The sequence below is a fragment of the Zalophus californianus genome, chromosome 12 (genome assembly GCF_009762305.2).
Source record: "Zalophus californianus isolate mZalCal1 chromosome 12, mZalCal1.pri.v2, whole genome shotgun sequence".
NCBI lineage: Eukaryota > Metazoa > Chordata > Mammalia > Carnivora > Otariidae > Zalophus > Zalophus californianus.
Window position 1 is genome coordinate 5,300,637 of NC_045606.1, and position 16,200 is coordinate 5,316,836.

Here is a 16,200-nt window from a genome sequence, read left to right on the forward strand (position 1 = left end):
ATGGGTTTCATTACAAGATTTACAGCTCTTAGATCCTGTAGCAGGCGCCATTCACCTGATTTTTTCTTTATTACAAAAATGGGTGTGTTCCATGGGCTACAAGATGGTTCCAAATGACCAAGAGAAAGTTGCTCAGTTATGAGTTTTCGGGCGGCCTTTTGTTTCTCCTCAGGTAAGGGCCATTGATCTACCCAAACTGGCCGGGTGGTGGTCCATTCTATCGGTAGGGCATGAGGTCGGATCAATGACCCTGGGAAAAACCCAGGCCCGTTCTATCATATTTGGGGACATAGCAAAGAGGCTCAACGTTACCTTGAAGCCCCTTGCCAAGCCCTTTTCCTGGTTTGTAGCCCATGTTACACATAATATTTTTCACAACCTGATTTTGGAACACCTGTGGGATATTGGTGGTCTCCAAGGTTAGCCCCATTTCTGAGAGTATATCTCGCCCCCATAAATTGAGATCTATGTCAAGAACAAAAGGTTGGAAAGTTCCCGACAGACCATCATCAGATTTCCAAATAAGATGATTGGAGCTTATCTTGGGTGCTGAGGCCAATCCTACTCCCCTTATAGGGGTGATGGCGTCCTGCAAGGGCCAGGAGGAAGGCCATTGTTTCTGAGTCAATACAGAGACATCGGCCCCCGTGTCTATGAGTCCCTGGAAATTTTTACCATTGACAGACAGAGTTAATAGGGGTTTATCTTTTGTAATCTTTTGTAACCAATAGGCATCAGTTGACCCAAAGCCTTTAGATCCTCGCTTAGCTTTCAATGATGGATTATCTGTGTCCAAACGGGGAAGTAATATCAATTGGGCAATGGGCACACTAGGTTGCAAAGTTATAGTGCCTTGTTGTAAGCTAACCATTATTTTAATTTCCCCAGTGTAATCTTCATCAATGACTCCTGGATATACTATTAAGCCTTTAAGGGTCCAACTAGACCTACTCAATAGTAAGCCCCATGTGTTTGGGGGGAGAGGTCCCCATATTCCTGTACTTATTGGCTGAGGGGGGCATGCCAGCTTCTAAATAAACAGAACTATTTGGGGCCAGATCTAATCCTGCACTGGCTGGGGTGCCTCGGTGAAGGGATTCAATCCCAGGGAGGTCGGCCGTGTTGGCTCTGACCTCAGAGATGGGGGAGAGAGCATTGCCGCTATTGTTTGGTGGGGCTGCGGGAAGCCCCGTTGGGAGTTTCCCTGCTGCAGGGGGCGGCCAAAGCGGTCAGTTTTTGATCGACACTCATTGGCCCAGTGCCGTCCCCGCATACACCTGGGACATACAGAAGGTGGCTGTGGCTTATTAGGGGGGTTCCCCGAGGGAAAGTTGAAAGATGGGGCTTGCCTTGAGCCCTTAGGGCATTCATTACGAAAGTGTCCAAGTTCCCCGCATAGAAAGCAGGGCATGCGAGCTTTAGAATTCATTGGGGACTTTCCCTTTTGTTTTTTAAGAAGTTGTGTATGCAGCTGCTGCGGAGGAATTCCTCGAAGGGCTGCTGCCAAGGTCACTCCTTGTACATAACTGGGACCAATGTCTGCACACAGCCGCAAAAATTCCTCAAGGGTGCCCGTGGACTTCCAAGGCCTTATGGCCGCCTGGCATGCTGAATTGGCATTCTCAAAGGCTAGCTGCTTCACTATAATAGTTCCTGCCTCTCCGTCCACAACAATCCTACTTACAGCTTGCAAAAGCCGTGAAACAAAATCTTGATAGCGTTCATCGGGCCCCTGTCTTATTTTAGATAATTCCTCTGTCCTTGAGCCAGTGGTCGGTAACTTTTTCCATGCAGTCAAAACAGCCTCATTGATTTGAACATAAGCAATCTCAGGGAAATGTATTTGGTTACCCACTTCATAATAAGCTCCAGTACCAGCCAACATCTCATATGTGACAGGGATTTGGGTCCTTTTGTTATAGATAGCCAGATTGTTACACTTTTCCTCGAATTCGGCCTTCCACAATAGATAATCTCCCCCATTAAGGCAAGCCCGGGCAACAACCTTCCAATCTCCCGGGCAAAGAGCTTCTCTGGTAAGGTTCTCCATCATAGATAGGGTAAAGGGAGCAGTGGCCCCGTACTGACTACAGGCAGCCTTTAAGTCTTTTAACATTTTAAAATTTAGGGCAGTATATGTCCGTTGGCCTCCCTGTAAGGTTACTGGGTAGGCATTAAACTCTCCCACGTCTTCTCCTGCCTGCTGCGCTGTTAGTAAAGTCCTCTGTAAAGGGCTAATGCCGGACACAGGGGACTTGGCAGCGCTCTGCTGATTGGTCATAATGGGAAAAGCCTGCAGCGTGCTAGTTTGAGTACACTTAGTCACAGAATTGATCCCCTGCCCAGAGGCTGTGACTGCAGGCAGGACCGATTTCAACGATGTGGGCATAGTCAGAATGGGGTCATCATCAAGATAAACATCATCGTCGCCAAATTCATCCCCACCACTCTGAGCCTTAGGGGCTTTCCCCGCCAAGGGCATAGGCGGTGGTGGAGGAGGGAAAGGGTCCTGGGCGGGTAAGTTGACATCATCGCCCAGGATCTCAAAGGAGGACACCCCAGTGGGAGTCAGGGGTACTTTAATAGGATCTTTTTCCTCATCTTCAACCCATGATTTTAAAGATATCAGCTCAATTTTTTGTTGTGGCTCCAGGATTTCACAAATATGAGACCAAAGGCCCATTGTATTGGGCGGCAAGGCACCGGAGCCCCGCAACTTTATTTGATTTTTCATCTCTTGGCCCACCCGTCTCCAATCCTCTGGGTTTGCTGTTCCTTCTAGTGGGAACCAAGGGCACAAATCTTTTATGTTCCTGAAAAATTCCTGCAGTGTGGAGGAAGACACCTTATGCCCTCTCTCTGCCAATAAAATCTGCAGGGTCCGCAGAAAATATGCATGACTAGCGGACTGACTTTGTCCCATAATTTCTTACTCCTGTCGTGCCGGTTAAACGACCGGTTCTCTTACCTGGTTGCTTGCGACGTCAGTGTCCAGGATCCTCTTTCATGTGCTCAGGTCCCTGTTCGGGCGCCACTTGCCACGGCCCGCGTGCAAGGTCGAACAGGGGTGAGGGTAAGAGAATGAAACATAAAAGTATGGGAACAGGAGGGTTGCCCACGGGGATGCCGCGAGCAACAACTTTATTCTTACTTACACACTTTATATAGGTTCAGGTTACATAACAGTAGGACATAAACAAGTTCCACAGTTTTCTCCCTGCCCTCTCCTGGCTCCGTCCCAAGTTTTTGGTCCAAGGCCAGGTTCCTCAAGCACATAGTTTCTTCCCATGCCTTCAAAGGGCCTGGTGCGCTATTTTTCAGGGCTTATCAATAGCACTGTGGTTTCTAAGCCTAAATACAACTCGGGCTAGCCAGTACCACATGTTCTTGTATGGGGGCAGCCAGGTGGCCATGGTTCAAAGGGATCAGGGAGCCTTTGCTCTACCCGATTAACCCCTTTGTTGCTCATGGCTCCCGACAGCGGCCGACCCATACGGCCTCGCTCCTTGCCCACTTCCCTGCACAAACTCCGCTGTGCCTGGTCCTGACAGCTTGGCCCTGGGTCTTGGTCCCTGCCCCTCCACTCTACCTCCTTCCTGGTGCGTTTGTCAGTAACCTTTCCAGCTTCCTGCAGCGTGAGGGTACTTGTGGGTCTGAAGCCCGCCCACGACTTTTCAGGAGCTCTGGCTGTGGGCATTTGCAGCCTGGTCCTCAGACGATGGGACCCCTGTGGGCTGCACCCACTTTGAACCCTCCAGCTCCCCAGGTCGGGACCGCCTGACCCAAGGGCTGCTCTCAGCTCCTTCACAGGGAGCCCAGCCTCAGGATTTGCTGTCTGAGCGCACAAAGCCCACGCAGCCCGGTGTGGCTCTCTCTGGGACGAGAACAGTGGCATCTCCTGCCAGACAGATAAGCTCTGCTGATGGATGTCTGGCATCCCAAGGTTTGAGGGAGCTAAGGGTCTCCATTCATCACGCAGCAACCCTATGCGTCTGTCCCGTATACAAGGCACCCCTTGTGGGTCTTCTGGATGTTAGCAGAGCATGAAGCCGCAGGTAGGTGTAGTTACCACTGTTTACTGGGTGCTCGCTGTTGGTCAGACCCCTGCGCAGCAGCATCCCTGTGCCCGCCCACCCCTCCGTTGTGTCATACTGCCTGTCCGCATCCCCACTCATGGAATTCAGGAGCACAGGGCCTTGCTCTCCGGGCCACAGAACTTGGGGACAGCTACAAATAAGTGCAAAGCAGGGATCTTGCTGGTGCCTCTCTTCCACACCCTGCTTCTCCATCTGCACAAGCCTCTGTCTCATCCCTTCTAAGGAGTCCTCAGTGGGAGTCTCTCAATGCTGTAACTGGGGGCACGTCACCTCCTCGGGGTACCTTGGTGGCACCTCTCCATCCTGGCCTCCTAGCCTGGAGGCTGATTTCCTTCCCCCAACCCTGGTCGGCTCTGCCACCCTCATAGAGGCAGGGCGGCTTTGAGGAGCCTGGGGTTAGAGTCGTGTAAGAGAACCCCTGTTGAGGTTGGGGAGCGAGCACAGCCTGACACCTGGAGCCAGAAGCGTGGCTGTGGGACAGAGACGCTGCTGGTGGTGAGGGGTTCCCTTCACAGCTGGGTGGCCAGCACTGGGGCTGCAACCGATGTCCCCAGGGCCGAGCAGCGCATCCAGTCCATATTGCCATGTGACTGCCACCCGGCTGGGTCTCCAGCATCACTGGTGAGCAGAGAAGTCAGTGGGCCCCACCCGCTGACAGCGGGGAGCACCATGCAAGGGCCGTGTGCATGATCTCATTTCTCCTCACCTCCCTCTAGGAAGGAGGGTCTGTTGTGACTTCAGTCATAACGATGAGCACGCTGAAACCCAGAGAAGTTAAATGGGGGAAACAGGTGGGAAGACACTGGTAGCCCCTCTTGGACACTGCTGAGTCACGCTGGCCGTCTGTGGGAGGCCAGGAGCAAGTCCCAGGGCTTTGGCGCAGGCCTCGACTCCCACTGCCGCGATCTGATAAGTGGGCTGCATGACCTCCTTCCTCCCCCTTCCTCCCCCTCATGCCAGGTCTTCACAACCCTAATGCTTCTTTAGAGGCGGTCTGTTCTTTTCCTTGCCCGTCTTGGTTGCTAGCAGGTAATTTTTTCTTTGTTAGAACCTTTTGAGTTTTCAGAGCACACTAGCCAAACGCCTTGAGAGGCTGTAAGCCAGTGAGTTTGCATTGGAACGGCTCTGCTCCAACCCCGTTAGCTACAATTGCGGGGCTGGCGTAGGCTGCCCGTCACAAAGAACGCCGTGGAAGCCTCGGTAAACACTATTAGTCCTGAACGAGTGATGATGGCAAAATCAACTCTAAGCTGCTGATTAAGCTTAAGCTGATCTAAGCTTTGGGTTAATGGAATGATATATTCATTGTGCTGTGTAAGAACAAGGAACGGGGACTGGACACCTGCCACATTTCATAAGCAAGTGGAATTATGCAAGCACTACATGAGGTAACAGATGACTTTTTGTTTCCTGGAAGCTGTGTGCTTCAGCAGGGCAGGACTCGGTGGTGCTGCTGGTTTCCGTGGGCCCACCCGTGCGGACTCGAAGGTGTAACACAGCTGTCTTGCATTCCTCCTTCTGGAACTCCCTGCATTTGCCACTAGCATTTGGAGACTGTCAGAATGCCCTCGGAACAGTGGAAGCTCGTTTGGAAGTGGACAAACTGGAACAGGCCCCGGGGCTCAGGGGTTTCTGAAACCTCCCGGTAGTAATGACATGCTAGTGAGTGTCTTAGCTCAAGCAGGGTTGCAGACCCTGCTTCCTCCCACCTTCCTCCCGGTGCAGGAATCACGGGCTGGACTTAAGATCTATTGAAATGCTGATGATAAAAATAACAGTGTATCAGTTGGGCATGAAAGGAAAAAGCTGCCTCATTGACCTGCATGGGCATGGTGGGCATTTTGGAAAGCTTGAGGACACGGGCTGAAGAGTAATCCAAACACACAGACCCTACAGACACAGAAAAAATCAGGGTGAGTTTATTGTTCATTAAAAGGGAGCAAAATCACTCTTCTTTCGTATTCTCTATTGATAACTGAGTAGCTCGGCCCATGCAATGGACTTTTTCTTCAGAACACCCTATGGCTTCCTATGGAAGTTGTGATGTGGAGATTAATTGAGAAGAATGTTGGAATCCACAATGAATTTTTTCCCAGTGGGACACAAATTCTGGAGGACTGGACCAATGCATTTCAAAGTGTCTCCTTCTGGCCCAAAGTTCCTAGACCACGTACCCTGGGGAGTCCGTCTCTTTCCTGGAGCAGACGCTGATGATGACTTTCTGTCGTATGGTCCCTAGTGACAGTGCGGATAGGAGGAGGTAAAATAAAATTCTACCACTCCTATAAGACTGTGGCAGTGTGCTGTAAGGGATGCCATAGGATCCTGACAGATCAAAGATCCTGCCACATTGACCTGTAATGTCTGTGGTCCTCCCTTGCTACCTGCTTTGAAGTTCCCTCCACTGAGGTCCCTCCTTCAGACAGTTATATAACTTCTCAGACATAGATGAAAAGCTCAGTGTTGTCTAGCTGGAGTGTGTGAGGACACGGAGGCTTCTCTATCACGTCCCTGCTGCATGGGCACACAGCCTGTGCTGGAGCACATCCAGTGATGAACACACTTCCCACTCAGATAGTTTAGCCCATCATGCCATTTCCCTGGCTCCTTTTTTCATTGAACATAAATATGTTCTCTTGTGGTCCTAGTTCTAGATGAGAGAAGTAATAGAGATTAAGCTAAGATCACTCATTCTTCTGCATGAGAGATCCCCCTCGACACTCAATTCTTAGTCATTTGGATGCAAAATAAAAATGATTCAGAGAGAATTTGGACGGAAATCAACATGAGATTTGCTTTATTTTACTGCTCTGTGAGTCATGACCCCTCCCTGACAGTCAGGTAATGGCGTAGCTTCTGAGTAGCAGGTGACAATGTTGTCAACCTCATGGGCTCTCTGGCATTGCCAAGATGAGCCATCTTGTTTCGGTTCTAATTTTCTCTGGTCCTGAGAGCCCTGGATTTTAGGTGTCAAAGAGACAGCAGCTGCACTTCTCTTGGAAACCACAGCGAGGACTTGGCTTCCAAAGTGATCCAGTGAGTCCATGATGCACTCTGACAGAAGACAGACGCTGTGTCCGATGGAAAATTTACTGAATATTGAATACTGCCTAATCAATCTTAGATTATGTCCCTTGAAGACAGTGACCATATAGGCCCCTGGATCTTCTCTCCTCTTTTCTCCTCACATGTTCCCCTGCAAATCTTCACATATAGCATGACTAGGAACTTCCCCTCACTATTTTATTCCTCTGCCCTTGTCCCAGCTTGTCTAGATATCTCTGGAGTGTGGAATTTGAAAAGGAACGAATGATAGTCCAAGAGGGTGGTGGTGGGTCCTGACACTCTGCTTAGACCATCTTGCACTGGCAGATTGTTGCCAACAAACATACTAAATTATGACATTACCACCTTGCAAGGCACTGAGCATCTAATCCAAGGAAGGTGAGTTACAAACTGAGAAAGTTCATGCCAGGAAACTCTAGTGTGGGGAATGGCAATTTTGGGAACACTCCTGAGCCACATGGGTATTAGCAAAGCCCGGCACAAGTCAGGAAGGATGGGAATGTGTGTTGGTGAGTTACCGAGCAGGTGCCAGGCACGGTACTGGACTCTTTATCCCTGAGTCCTTGGGTGGTATTGCCGTTTTACAAAGCAGGAAGTGAAGTTCAGAGAAGAAACTAAATCCCCCAAGGTCACAGCCCAAATGCAAACTCTGTTGGGCGTTGCTTTGAAAGGCTGCACAAACATTTGAAGTACTGAGAGTTACTTTTGGTTGCTGGATGGGTTTTACGGAAAAGGGGTGCCATCCTCAACACTGAGCTGCTTGGAACCAGATGAGATTTCTCAGCAACTTTTGTGTCTCCAAGTTCTATTCTCGAGCTGCCCTCCCGTTAATGTTTTTAAGAATCTGTCTGGAGATAGCTCTTTTATAGAGTAAGGAGCCTAGGTTCTTTCCCCAAACCATTAAGGATTCTTTGGGGGTTGTGGTTTTCCCAGTTAATTTGATTTTTCCACTGAATTTTTCATCTCCACTCTGTGACTTTGCGCCTGTGAGTATTGGACCTTCTCTACTTGAATTCAACGTAAAGGTTGATTACAAGGCTTCTTTTCCTTTCTTTCCAGCCAAGTTACCACTAAGAGAAGGGGTTGTACAGAGAAAATTTGGGGAAGGTAGGAGGAGAATGAAGGTGTTTGGGGATGTACATCATACAGCCAACCAAATATAGACCTACAGCCGATACTCTACTCATTTTGGCCACCACTGGTCTTAGAGGTCTGTCAGCTATGCCCACTGCCCAGAAGTTCTCCCTAGGTGTCTTTCTCAAGCCCTGTCATTAGAGATGAGTCCCCTTCTTTCTCTTTATTCTTTTGAACACACACACACACACACACACACACACACACACACACACCAGAAATAAAGATTATACATACAAAAATACTAAAGCATAACTGTCACATATCAGAGTCATACAAATGTGGATTTCTGTCATTCTTTTAGATTCTCTATGCTTTGTAATTCTCTAATGAATATTTATTGCTTTCATTTCAAGGAAAAGAAGAAAAGAGGGAAGCAGTATTTTTAGTTTAAAAAGAAGTAATGTAAAAGAGCTCTTGTTTCAAGGGACCTGAGCCAGGAATAATCTTTCTTACCTTGCTGTTCATCGCTGCCTCTTCTGACCTCAAAGTGTTCCATGTTTCAATCTTCTTGTTTTTTTTTTTTTAATGTCTGAGGAGAGCAATCTAGCAGGGGGTTTGATAAAAGAATTTGAAAAAAAAAATGGTCTTTTATATGTGAAACCTTACATGCTCCTAGAACAGAGTCATGCCCGCTCAGCTTGGCTTGTAATTGCTCCAGGCTTCAGGGAAGACAAGACTTCCCCACTCCAGAACATGAAGGGCTCTCCAATGGTAAAACCCGTTTCAATAACTGATTAGTGTTTGGCAGTACTAGTCCTTTCCTCCTTCTCTCTAACCTAACTCCTGTGAGGGTTCATACCCCCTGGTTATGTGCTCAGTCGAAATGACTACAGTGGCTGGTGAGTTTTGGCTTTTAAGATCTGATGCACAGTCTCATGTTCAGGCCTCTCCCTGTGGAGTCTGAGCCAGACCTGATCCCTGGCCCAGGACCTGAGGTTCTGAGTCTGCTGTACCAGGTGTCTCCACCTCCTAGGCAGCAAATGACCCAGACCTTTCTTATATGTTTCCTGTGAGTTCCTTTCTTGTATGCACCTGGTGCTTGGTTCTGCCTCTCTTGACAAAACCATCCTTCTCTTCTGGACACCTAGTTTGTGTCTGGTCTCTTCCCCTGGGGACTGGCTGGGGATGCCGTGCTAGCAAACTGGAAAGGTATCCAGAGCAGTGGAGAGACTGGAATTCAACTTTGGCTCAATCACCATATAACTGGTGGGCTCTAACCTCTCAGTGCCTCAATATCTTCATATTTAAGTAATTGCATGATTATTAGGAAGACTGTGTAGCACATCAATCATACAATTAAAAGTAGATGGTATTTATTAGCATTCAATCAAGTCTCCCCCAAGGACTTTGATATGAAATTGAATTGTCAGGTTTTCCTACTTTGGACTAACTTTGATATATTCCCTGCCCTCGGGTGTTATTGGACACACACCCTTGAATCCTGTCTGTTGGCTTCCGCCTGTACCAGCTTGTGCAGGCTCCACAAGGGGGAGACTGATACTCAGCCATTCATTATTCTTTGCAAGCTGACCGTGGGGCACTGAGAGCACTCCAGTATATTTTGAAGCATATTGCACTGGGGTCTAGTAATAAAATCTTTCCCTCTTTCCTTTGCAAGATTAAATTTAAAAATAAGAAGTACCATTGATTCTTTTTGTAGAAGTCAAAAAAATCATTTTAATTATTATAAGATGAAAAATATAACTGCCTACATCTTCCAGCCAGTGAATTATCTCCCCATAGGCGAAGCCACATGGGCAGTCTTATCCTAGTCAGAAAGTATCATGGGGAGAGTATCATTATTTCTTAATGCAGTGGCCTACACATTCATTAATTTTGTCAGAAAATTATTATAAGAAAATATCTTTTTTTATGAAATAAGACTGGTTATTATACACCGCACTTTACTGCCTGTCTCTTCTTAATCATGCTAAGAAAGTATTCAAACATTTTCATTTTCAAATATAAATTGTGGTATGTGGACTATATAGAGTATGGTGATATGCCATATTTAGTGTTTAATTTTATTTTTTAATTTATTTTCTTTTTATTTTGAAGGTTTTTATTTATTTATTTGACAGAGAGAGAGAGAGCACAAGTAAGGGAAGCAGCAGCGCAGAGGGCAAGGGAGAAGCAGGCTCCCCACTGAGCAGGGAGCCCAGTGCGGGACTCTATCCCAGGACCCTGAGATCATGACCTGAGCTGAGGGCAGACGCTTAACGACTGAGCCACCCAGGCACCCCTAGGTTTAATTTTAATTTTAATATCTTTCTCTGGTAGCACTGGTATTTTTTAAAGTATCTTCAATCAAAATGGCTTCGAATCTCTTCTAGGAAAGCATGCTCAAAATCGGATAAAGATAGGGTTGCCTAGAGAGCTATGATGATCACAAGACAACATGTATTCCCGAAAGTATTATTGTGAAAACTGCTTTAATTCAGTATCTGCACTTGTACAACCAGGGAGATTTTTGGAGGGATTGTTTGGATTGCCCCATTTTTTTAAACCATTACATTTTTTTTCTCCTGGTGCACAAAATAAAATAACAGAAACATAAAGTCATTTACCCAGACAGCTCACTTACTATGATTCAGATTGATCCCATTCATAGAAAGAGTAACCAATTGCTGAATATTAGTTTACAAAAGACTCTCAGACATCTTTTAGAATCCATCTCCCCCACCCCTGTCCTAAGTCCACATGCACACATCGCTTACAGATGAGGGCACAGGAACACTGGGGGCTAGAGGATTTCAAATTGGAAGAACTCCAAAGCCAGAGAACTCTTTTTTTTTTAAAGATTTTATTTATTTATTTGAGAGAGAGAATGAGAGAGAGAGAGAGAGAGCCCATGAGAGGGGGGAGAGTCCAAGGGAGAAGCAGACTCCCCGCCGAGCAGGGAGCCCGATGTGGGACTCGATCCCGGGACTCCAGGATCATGACCCGAGCCGAAGGCAGTCGCTCAACCGACTGAGCCACCCCGGCGCCCCAAAGCCAGAGAACTCTTGCCTTTCCCCCTGCTAATGCCACGGTCTCCTTGCTGGTGACCCTGTTGTCCCTAGGTTTCTACCTGATTTGAGTGTCTCCCCAACTCCTCCATTTATTTAATGGGGTTTTAGATTAAAATTGAAGACACTTTCCTTCAGATACTTGTAACAAAGGATCAGTGTGAGGCTCATAGGGTTCTTAAAAAACCTGCTGGACTATCAAAACAGTTGTCTCCTACATGTGATAGGAAAAAGAAATAAAAAAAAAAAAAGCTTTCATTGATGTTCTTCTGGGTGCTCCCAAACATTGCTCAGAACCATTAATCTTGAGCTTGTTTGTGCCACTCGAGTCTTGTAGCCTCAAAGATGGTTTCCGTCCATGATGCTATAGCAATTGGGGCTCCACATGGCTCAAGACATGTTTTGGAGGGATGTATCTGACCCAAGATGCTATTTGGGCCTCAGGGATATCACCCCTGAAGAGTGAAGAACTCCAGAGGATGGCGAGAACGAGTTCCAGTTTCAAAGTCACAGCCAGAGGTTGTGAAACTCGAGCCATCTGTTTGTTTATCCTTACCTTCTTTCAACGTTGATTGATTGCCACATGTGATGGCCACTGGACTAAGGGGCCATCAGTCAGAAAGCATTCGGTCAGAAAGATAGACATAATACATTGTTTTCTACATTGGTCAGAGGAAGACCTGTGTAGCCCCCAGAGCTGGTTGCATGACCTACAACCAACTAGTCATTTGTATTGTGATAAGTAGGATCAATGGGAAATTCAACGTCTTCTGGAATGTTAGAAAGGGGTACCTAACCTGAGAGTAAGATCAAGTCACACTATAACCTGGAGGGTGAGTAGAGATTAGGAAGATCAAGTTTGTGAGGACGAGTACACCAAGGGAGGGGCACTGCTTATGAAAGAGCCCTGCAACAGAAAGGTTGATTCAAGGAATTCCAAAAGTCCTATGTGGCTGGAGTGTCCAGAGCCTACAAGGGAATGGTGCATGATAAGCTGAGAGGGGCAGGCATTTTGAATTGGATTACCAGTCCAGATTTTTAGGATACAACATAGTAATTGCAACATGGCCGATACTATGAAGACACTTCTAAAATCCTTCAAAATCCTATTGTTGCCATCCATAAAGCAGAGTAGCACAAGGGAAATGATGTAAGGTGACCAAACAGTGAGCTGCAACAAAAGAAGTTCTAATAGAAGTGAGCACACAGAGAGAGGAAACTCAACGGTGGTTTATCATAGTTGGGGCATGACTCCATGGATTATACTTGGCTGCAAATGGCAGGAAGGTACTTTTTCCTTCTGAATTCGTATTCTATGAGAGGAGGGGGTGTGGTTGCTGATATAGACACCTCTCGTGATGTTAGGTGTGTCTACACCTTTCTTACTCTCCAGTACTCCCTTTGGGTCTTTGCATGTGACTGGGAGGACATCTCTATATGGGGAGCAGCAGAGACACTTCTGACAGCAAAGCCCGAAGGATAGTGTTTTCTCACGAATCACCAATATTAGAATTGCTCGGTGTAATTCCTAAAAATGCAAATGCCTGAGCCCTATATAACCCTTAATGATTTAAAGGGGATGAGTCCCTGGAATCTGTATGTGCCACAAGATCCCCAATTGCTTCTTAGGTCCACACCATTTTGGGAAATATTGATTGGGAAATATTTAGTGCCCCTGTGCTTATGTTTATACAGGATGAAGAATAAAATAGGCTGTAATAGCACCAGCCTTGGGGGTAATCAAGGAGTATTTCAGACATGATTTAGTAAGGGAAGCTGCCTGCCCAAATCTGTTTGTCACCAGTGTGCAATGCAATAAGGAACTTGTGCCAGACTGTAAATCAGTTACTTCACTAAACCAATGCTTAATTCAGCTGTATTTTTTTTTTTTTAACTAGTAAAACTTTCCTGATGCAGGACACAGTGCATGGATTTACATCGTGGCACAAGTTCTTGATTGCACTGCAGACAGACCGTTGTTTAGCTGTAGTCAAAGGCGCAGTAGACATGTGGTCTTCTCAAAGGCTTAAAAAATGTAAAATGCTGGGGCGCCTGGGTGGCTCAGTCATTAAGAGTCTGCCTTCGGCTCAGGTCATGATCCCAAGGTCCTGGGATTGAGCCCCGCATCGGGCTCCCTACTCAGCGGGGGGTCTGCTTCTCCCTCTCCCACTCCCCCTGCCTGTGTTCCCTCTCCCACTGTCTCTCTCTGTCAAATAAATAAATAAAATAGTTTTATAAAAAATGTAAAACGCTTTGGAAAATGGCTCGAATAATGGAAAAAGTTTCCACAACCAAAAATATGGATGCCCACCTGCCTATAAAATGTAACAATGGCTCGACCGTTGACTATAACTCAACTCATATAACACTGTATCAGTTATAATTATTGTGGGACATGGGAACGCTTTCGTAAGTTTGCTGTGTTTGGTGAAGTGTCCAGAGTCAGAATACCTGTGGCCTCCAAGGGGCTTCTGGAGGTCCACACTTCCAGGTGGATAATGGAACCCTCCATTGGGTTCCAATGGAGCTACTCCATTGCTCTGATTGGCCACTTGGGAGAAGCCTTTGTTTTGCACCAAATAATATGTCAAACATTAAACTTTTATCCTCAGGCTGTGTGTCTATGCTTCTCAGGGAAGTAGACACTGGGGAGAGTAGAAAGTTGTTTCCAGTCTGGAGTGGTTGGGTGATCACAATGGCTGAGCTGAGTAGCTCTCCTCTGGGGAGGTGTGTAGCCTTCCACAGGAGAAGGGCAGAAACGCTGGGCGGGGAAGAAGCAAAACCTATGTCATTACAGAGCACCATCCTGGGACTTGTCATATCCACCGACAGGGGATCCATGGGACACAGGCAATTCTAGTCTTAACTACGATGCATCGAGATTGTTAAAAACCTTCCAGGCATTGTACATGTGATATCTTGTTGCAGCCTTGGAACAACATGGTGACCAGGTATTACTTCTATGTCACTGAGAGGAAACGGTGACTCAAAAATTAAGGCATGTGTCCAAGTTTACATGGGGAGTAAATGGCAGGGAAAGGATTGGAAGCTAGATTTGTCGCCCTGGGGGAGGCTTGCTCTTAATCAGGAGGCTCTGAAACCGAAGTAGGTGGGTCACCGCTTCCTTCCACCATCAGTGTTCAGATCTACGGCGAAATTTATGACTTACCCGGTGGTGCCATAGACATTTAGGAATGGTTGTCTGGAGAGTGAGAGAAGCCGTGCCTTCGAAGATTGGATCTTTGGAGTTCTTGAATTTCACATTTACAGATGTTTTATGCCATCCCATTGAAAGTTTTGCCTAGAGGCGCCTGGGTGGCTCAGTCGTTAAGCGTCTGCTTCGGCTCGGGTCGTGATCCCAGCGTCCTGGGATCGAGCCCCGAATCGGGCTCCCTGCTCAGCGGGGAGTTTGCTTCTCCCTCTCCCACTCCCCCTGCTTGTGTTCCCTCTCTCACTGTGTCTCTCTGTCAAAGAAATAAATAAAATAAAAAGGTTTTGCCTATGTTTACAGTTTTAGAGGCTTTGTATATAAATCTTTTATAAGCAGATGATTAAAGAAAAAATCATTATTAAATATCAAATTTCTGATTGGACCTGTATCTCCATCGATTTTTTTTTTTTTTCCTAAGAGGGCAGGGAGGATTGATTGGAAATGTCACAGATCCAGATCTTGGTCCAGATGAAGAAAGGCCCAGAAACTGCATCTGACATTTATGAGTTATTGTCTCCAGGTAAAGCAGTTACTTAGAAAGTGGTTGTTATATCTTGACAGATATTTCTCTCTTCCAGGGTATTAATTTCAAAATATTAATAATTAGTATCAATGTATATGTAGACTTGCAAACAATTTGTAGAAATGTAAATTTACATCTTAATTACGTGACGTGGTTTGGAATTTAGGTCAGAGCGTGCACATTTTATTTATTTTATTTTATTTTTCCTCACAGGAACCTAGAACTTATAAAATTGAAAGCTTTAAGCTCATCTCATTTGGAAGCTATTTTGTGACTACCAGCCAGTTTCAAAGGTAGCAGAGCATTTCACATCAATATTATTTTAAAGTTAAATTTAAAAACCTGACTGGGCGTAACATTTGTCTTAGGTGTTGTATAGATTTCCACTCATTTGCAGTCTTTCCTCTTAAATCATGGAATGATAATATCCCAGATGTGGTGGAATGATTAACCTGGTATGCTTAGACAGAACTACACATGCATAAATATCCTTGAGGTGTATGGACTCTATGTAATTCTATATTTGTATGGTAAAATATATATTTGATATTTGTATGATATGTAAAAAAAATACTTCTATGCATTTCATATATATTGTTTCATGATATGCTGAGGATGACAAAGACGAAAAAGTTGGCGCTGTGACAACTCATCAGGGGTAAGGGGAGAGCTTTATCCCTGCTAAAGAACTAGAAAATTGTCAATAAAGATGAGAGAAATCCTATTTTGTTATATTAAGGGGCTGGGCCATGTGAGTAGCTTCAGGATGAGGAACCAGTGTGTGTATCTGCAGGGGATGCTTTTGGAGGAGCCCGAAGGGTGTGGTGCCCCGGGGGAAAACCCAGAGTAATGGGCCAAGCATCTCGTTCCATGGGGGTGGGAGACCCTAAATAAGGTACGGAGAATACATTTTTACTGATGTGGAGATAGGCTGCCAGTTCTAACAGATCTTTTCAGGAAAACATCTGATTTTATGGGCCACTGTCTTTTACATAAGGATTCATTGCAGATCAGAAAGGACTGAGCCAAAGGACATAAATTCGGGCTCTGCTGAAGTTATGGTCTATGTGGAAAACCCAATAATACCCTGTATTACTAGGGTCCCTCTGCTGGCAAGCTTAGATATATTCTGTGAAGAAAAATGCTTTCTGAACGTGC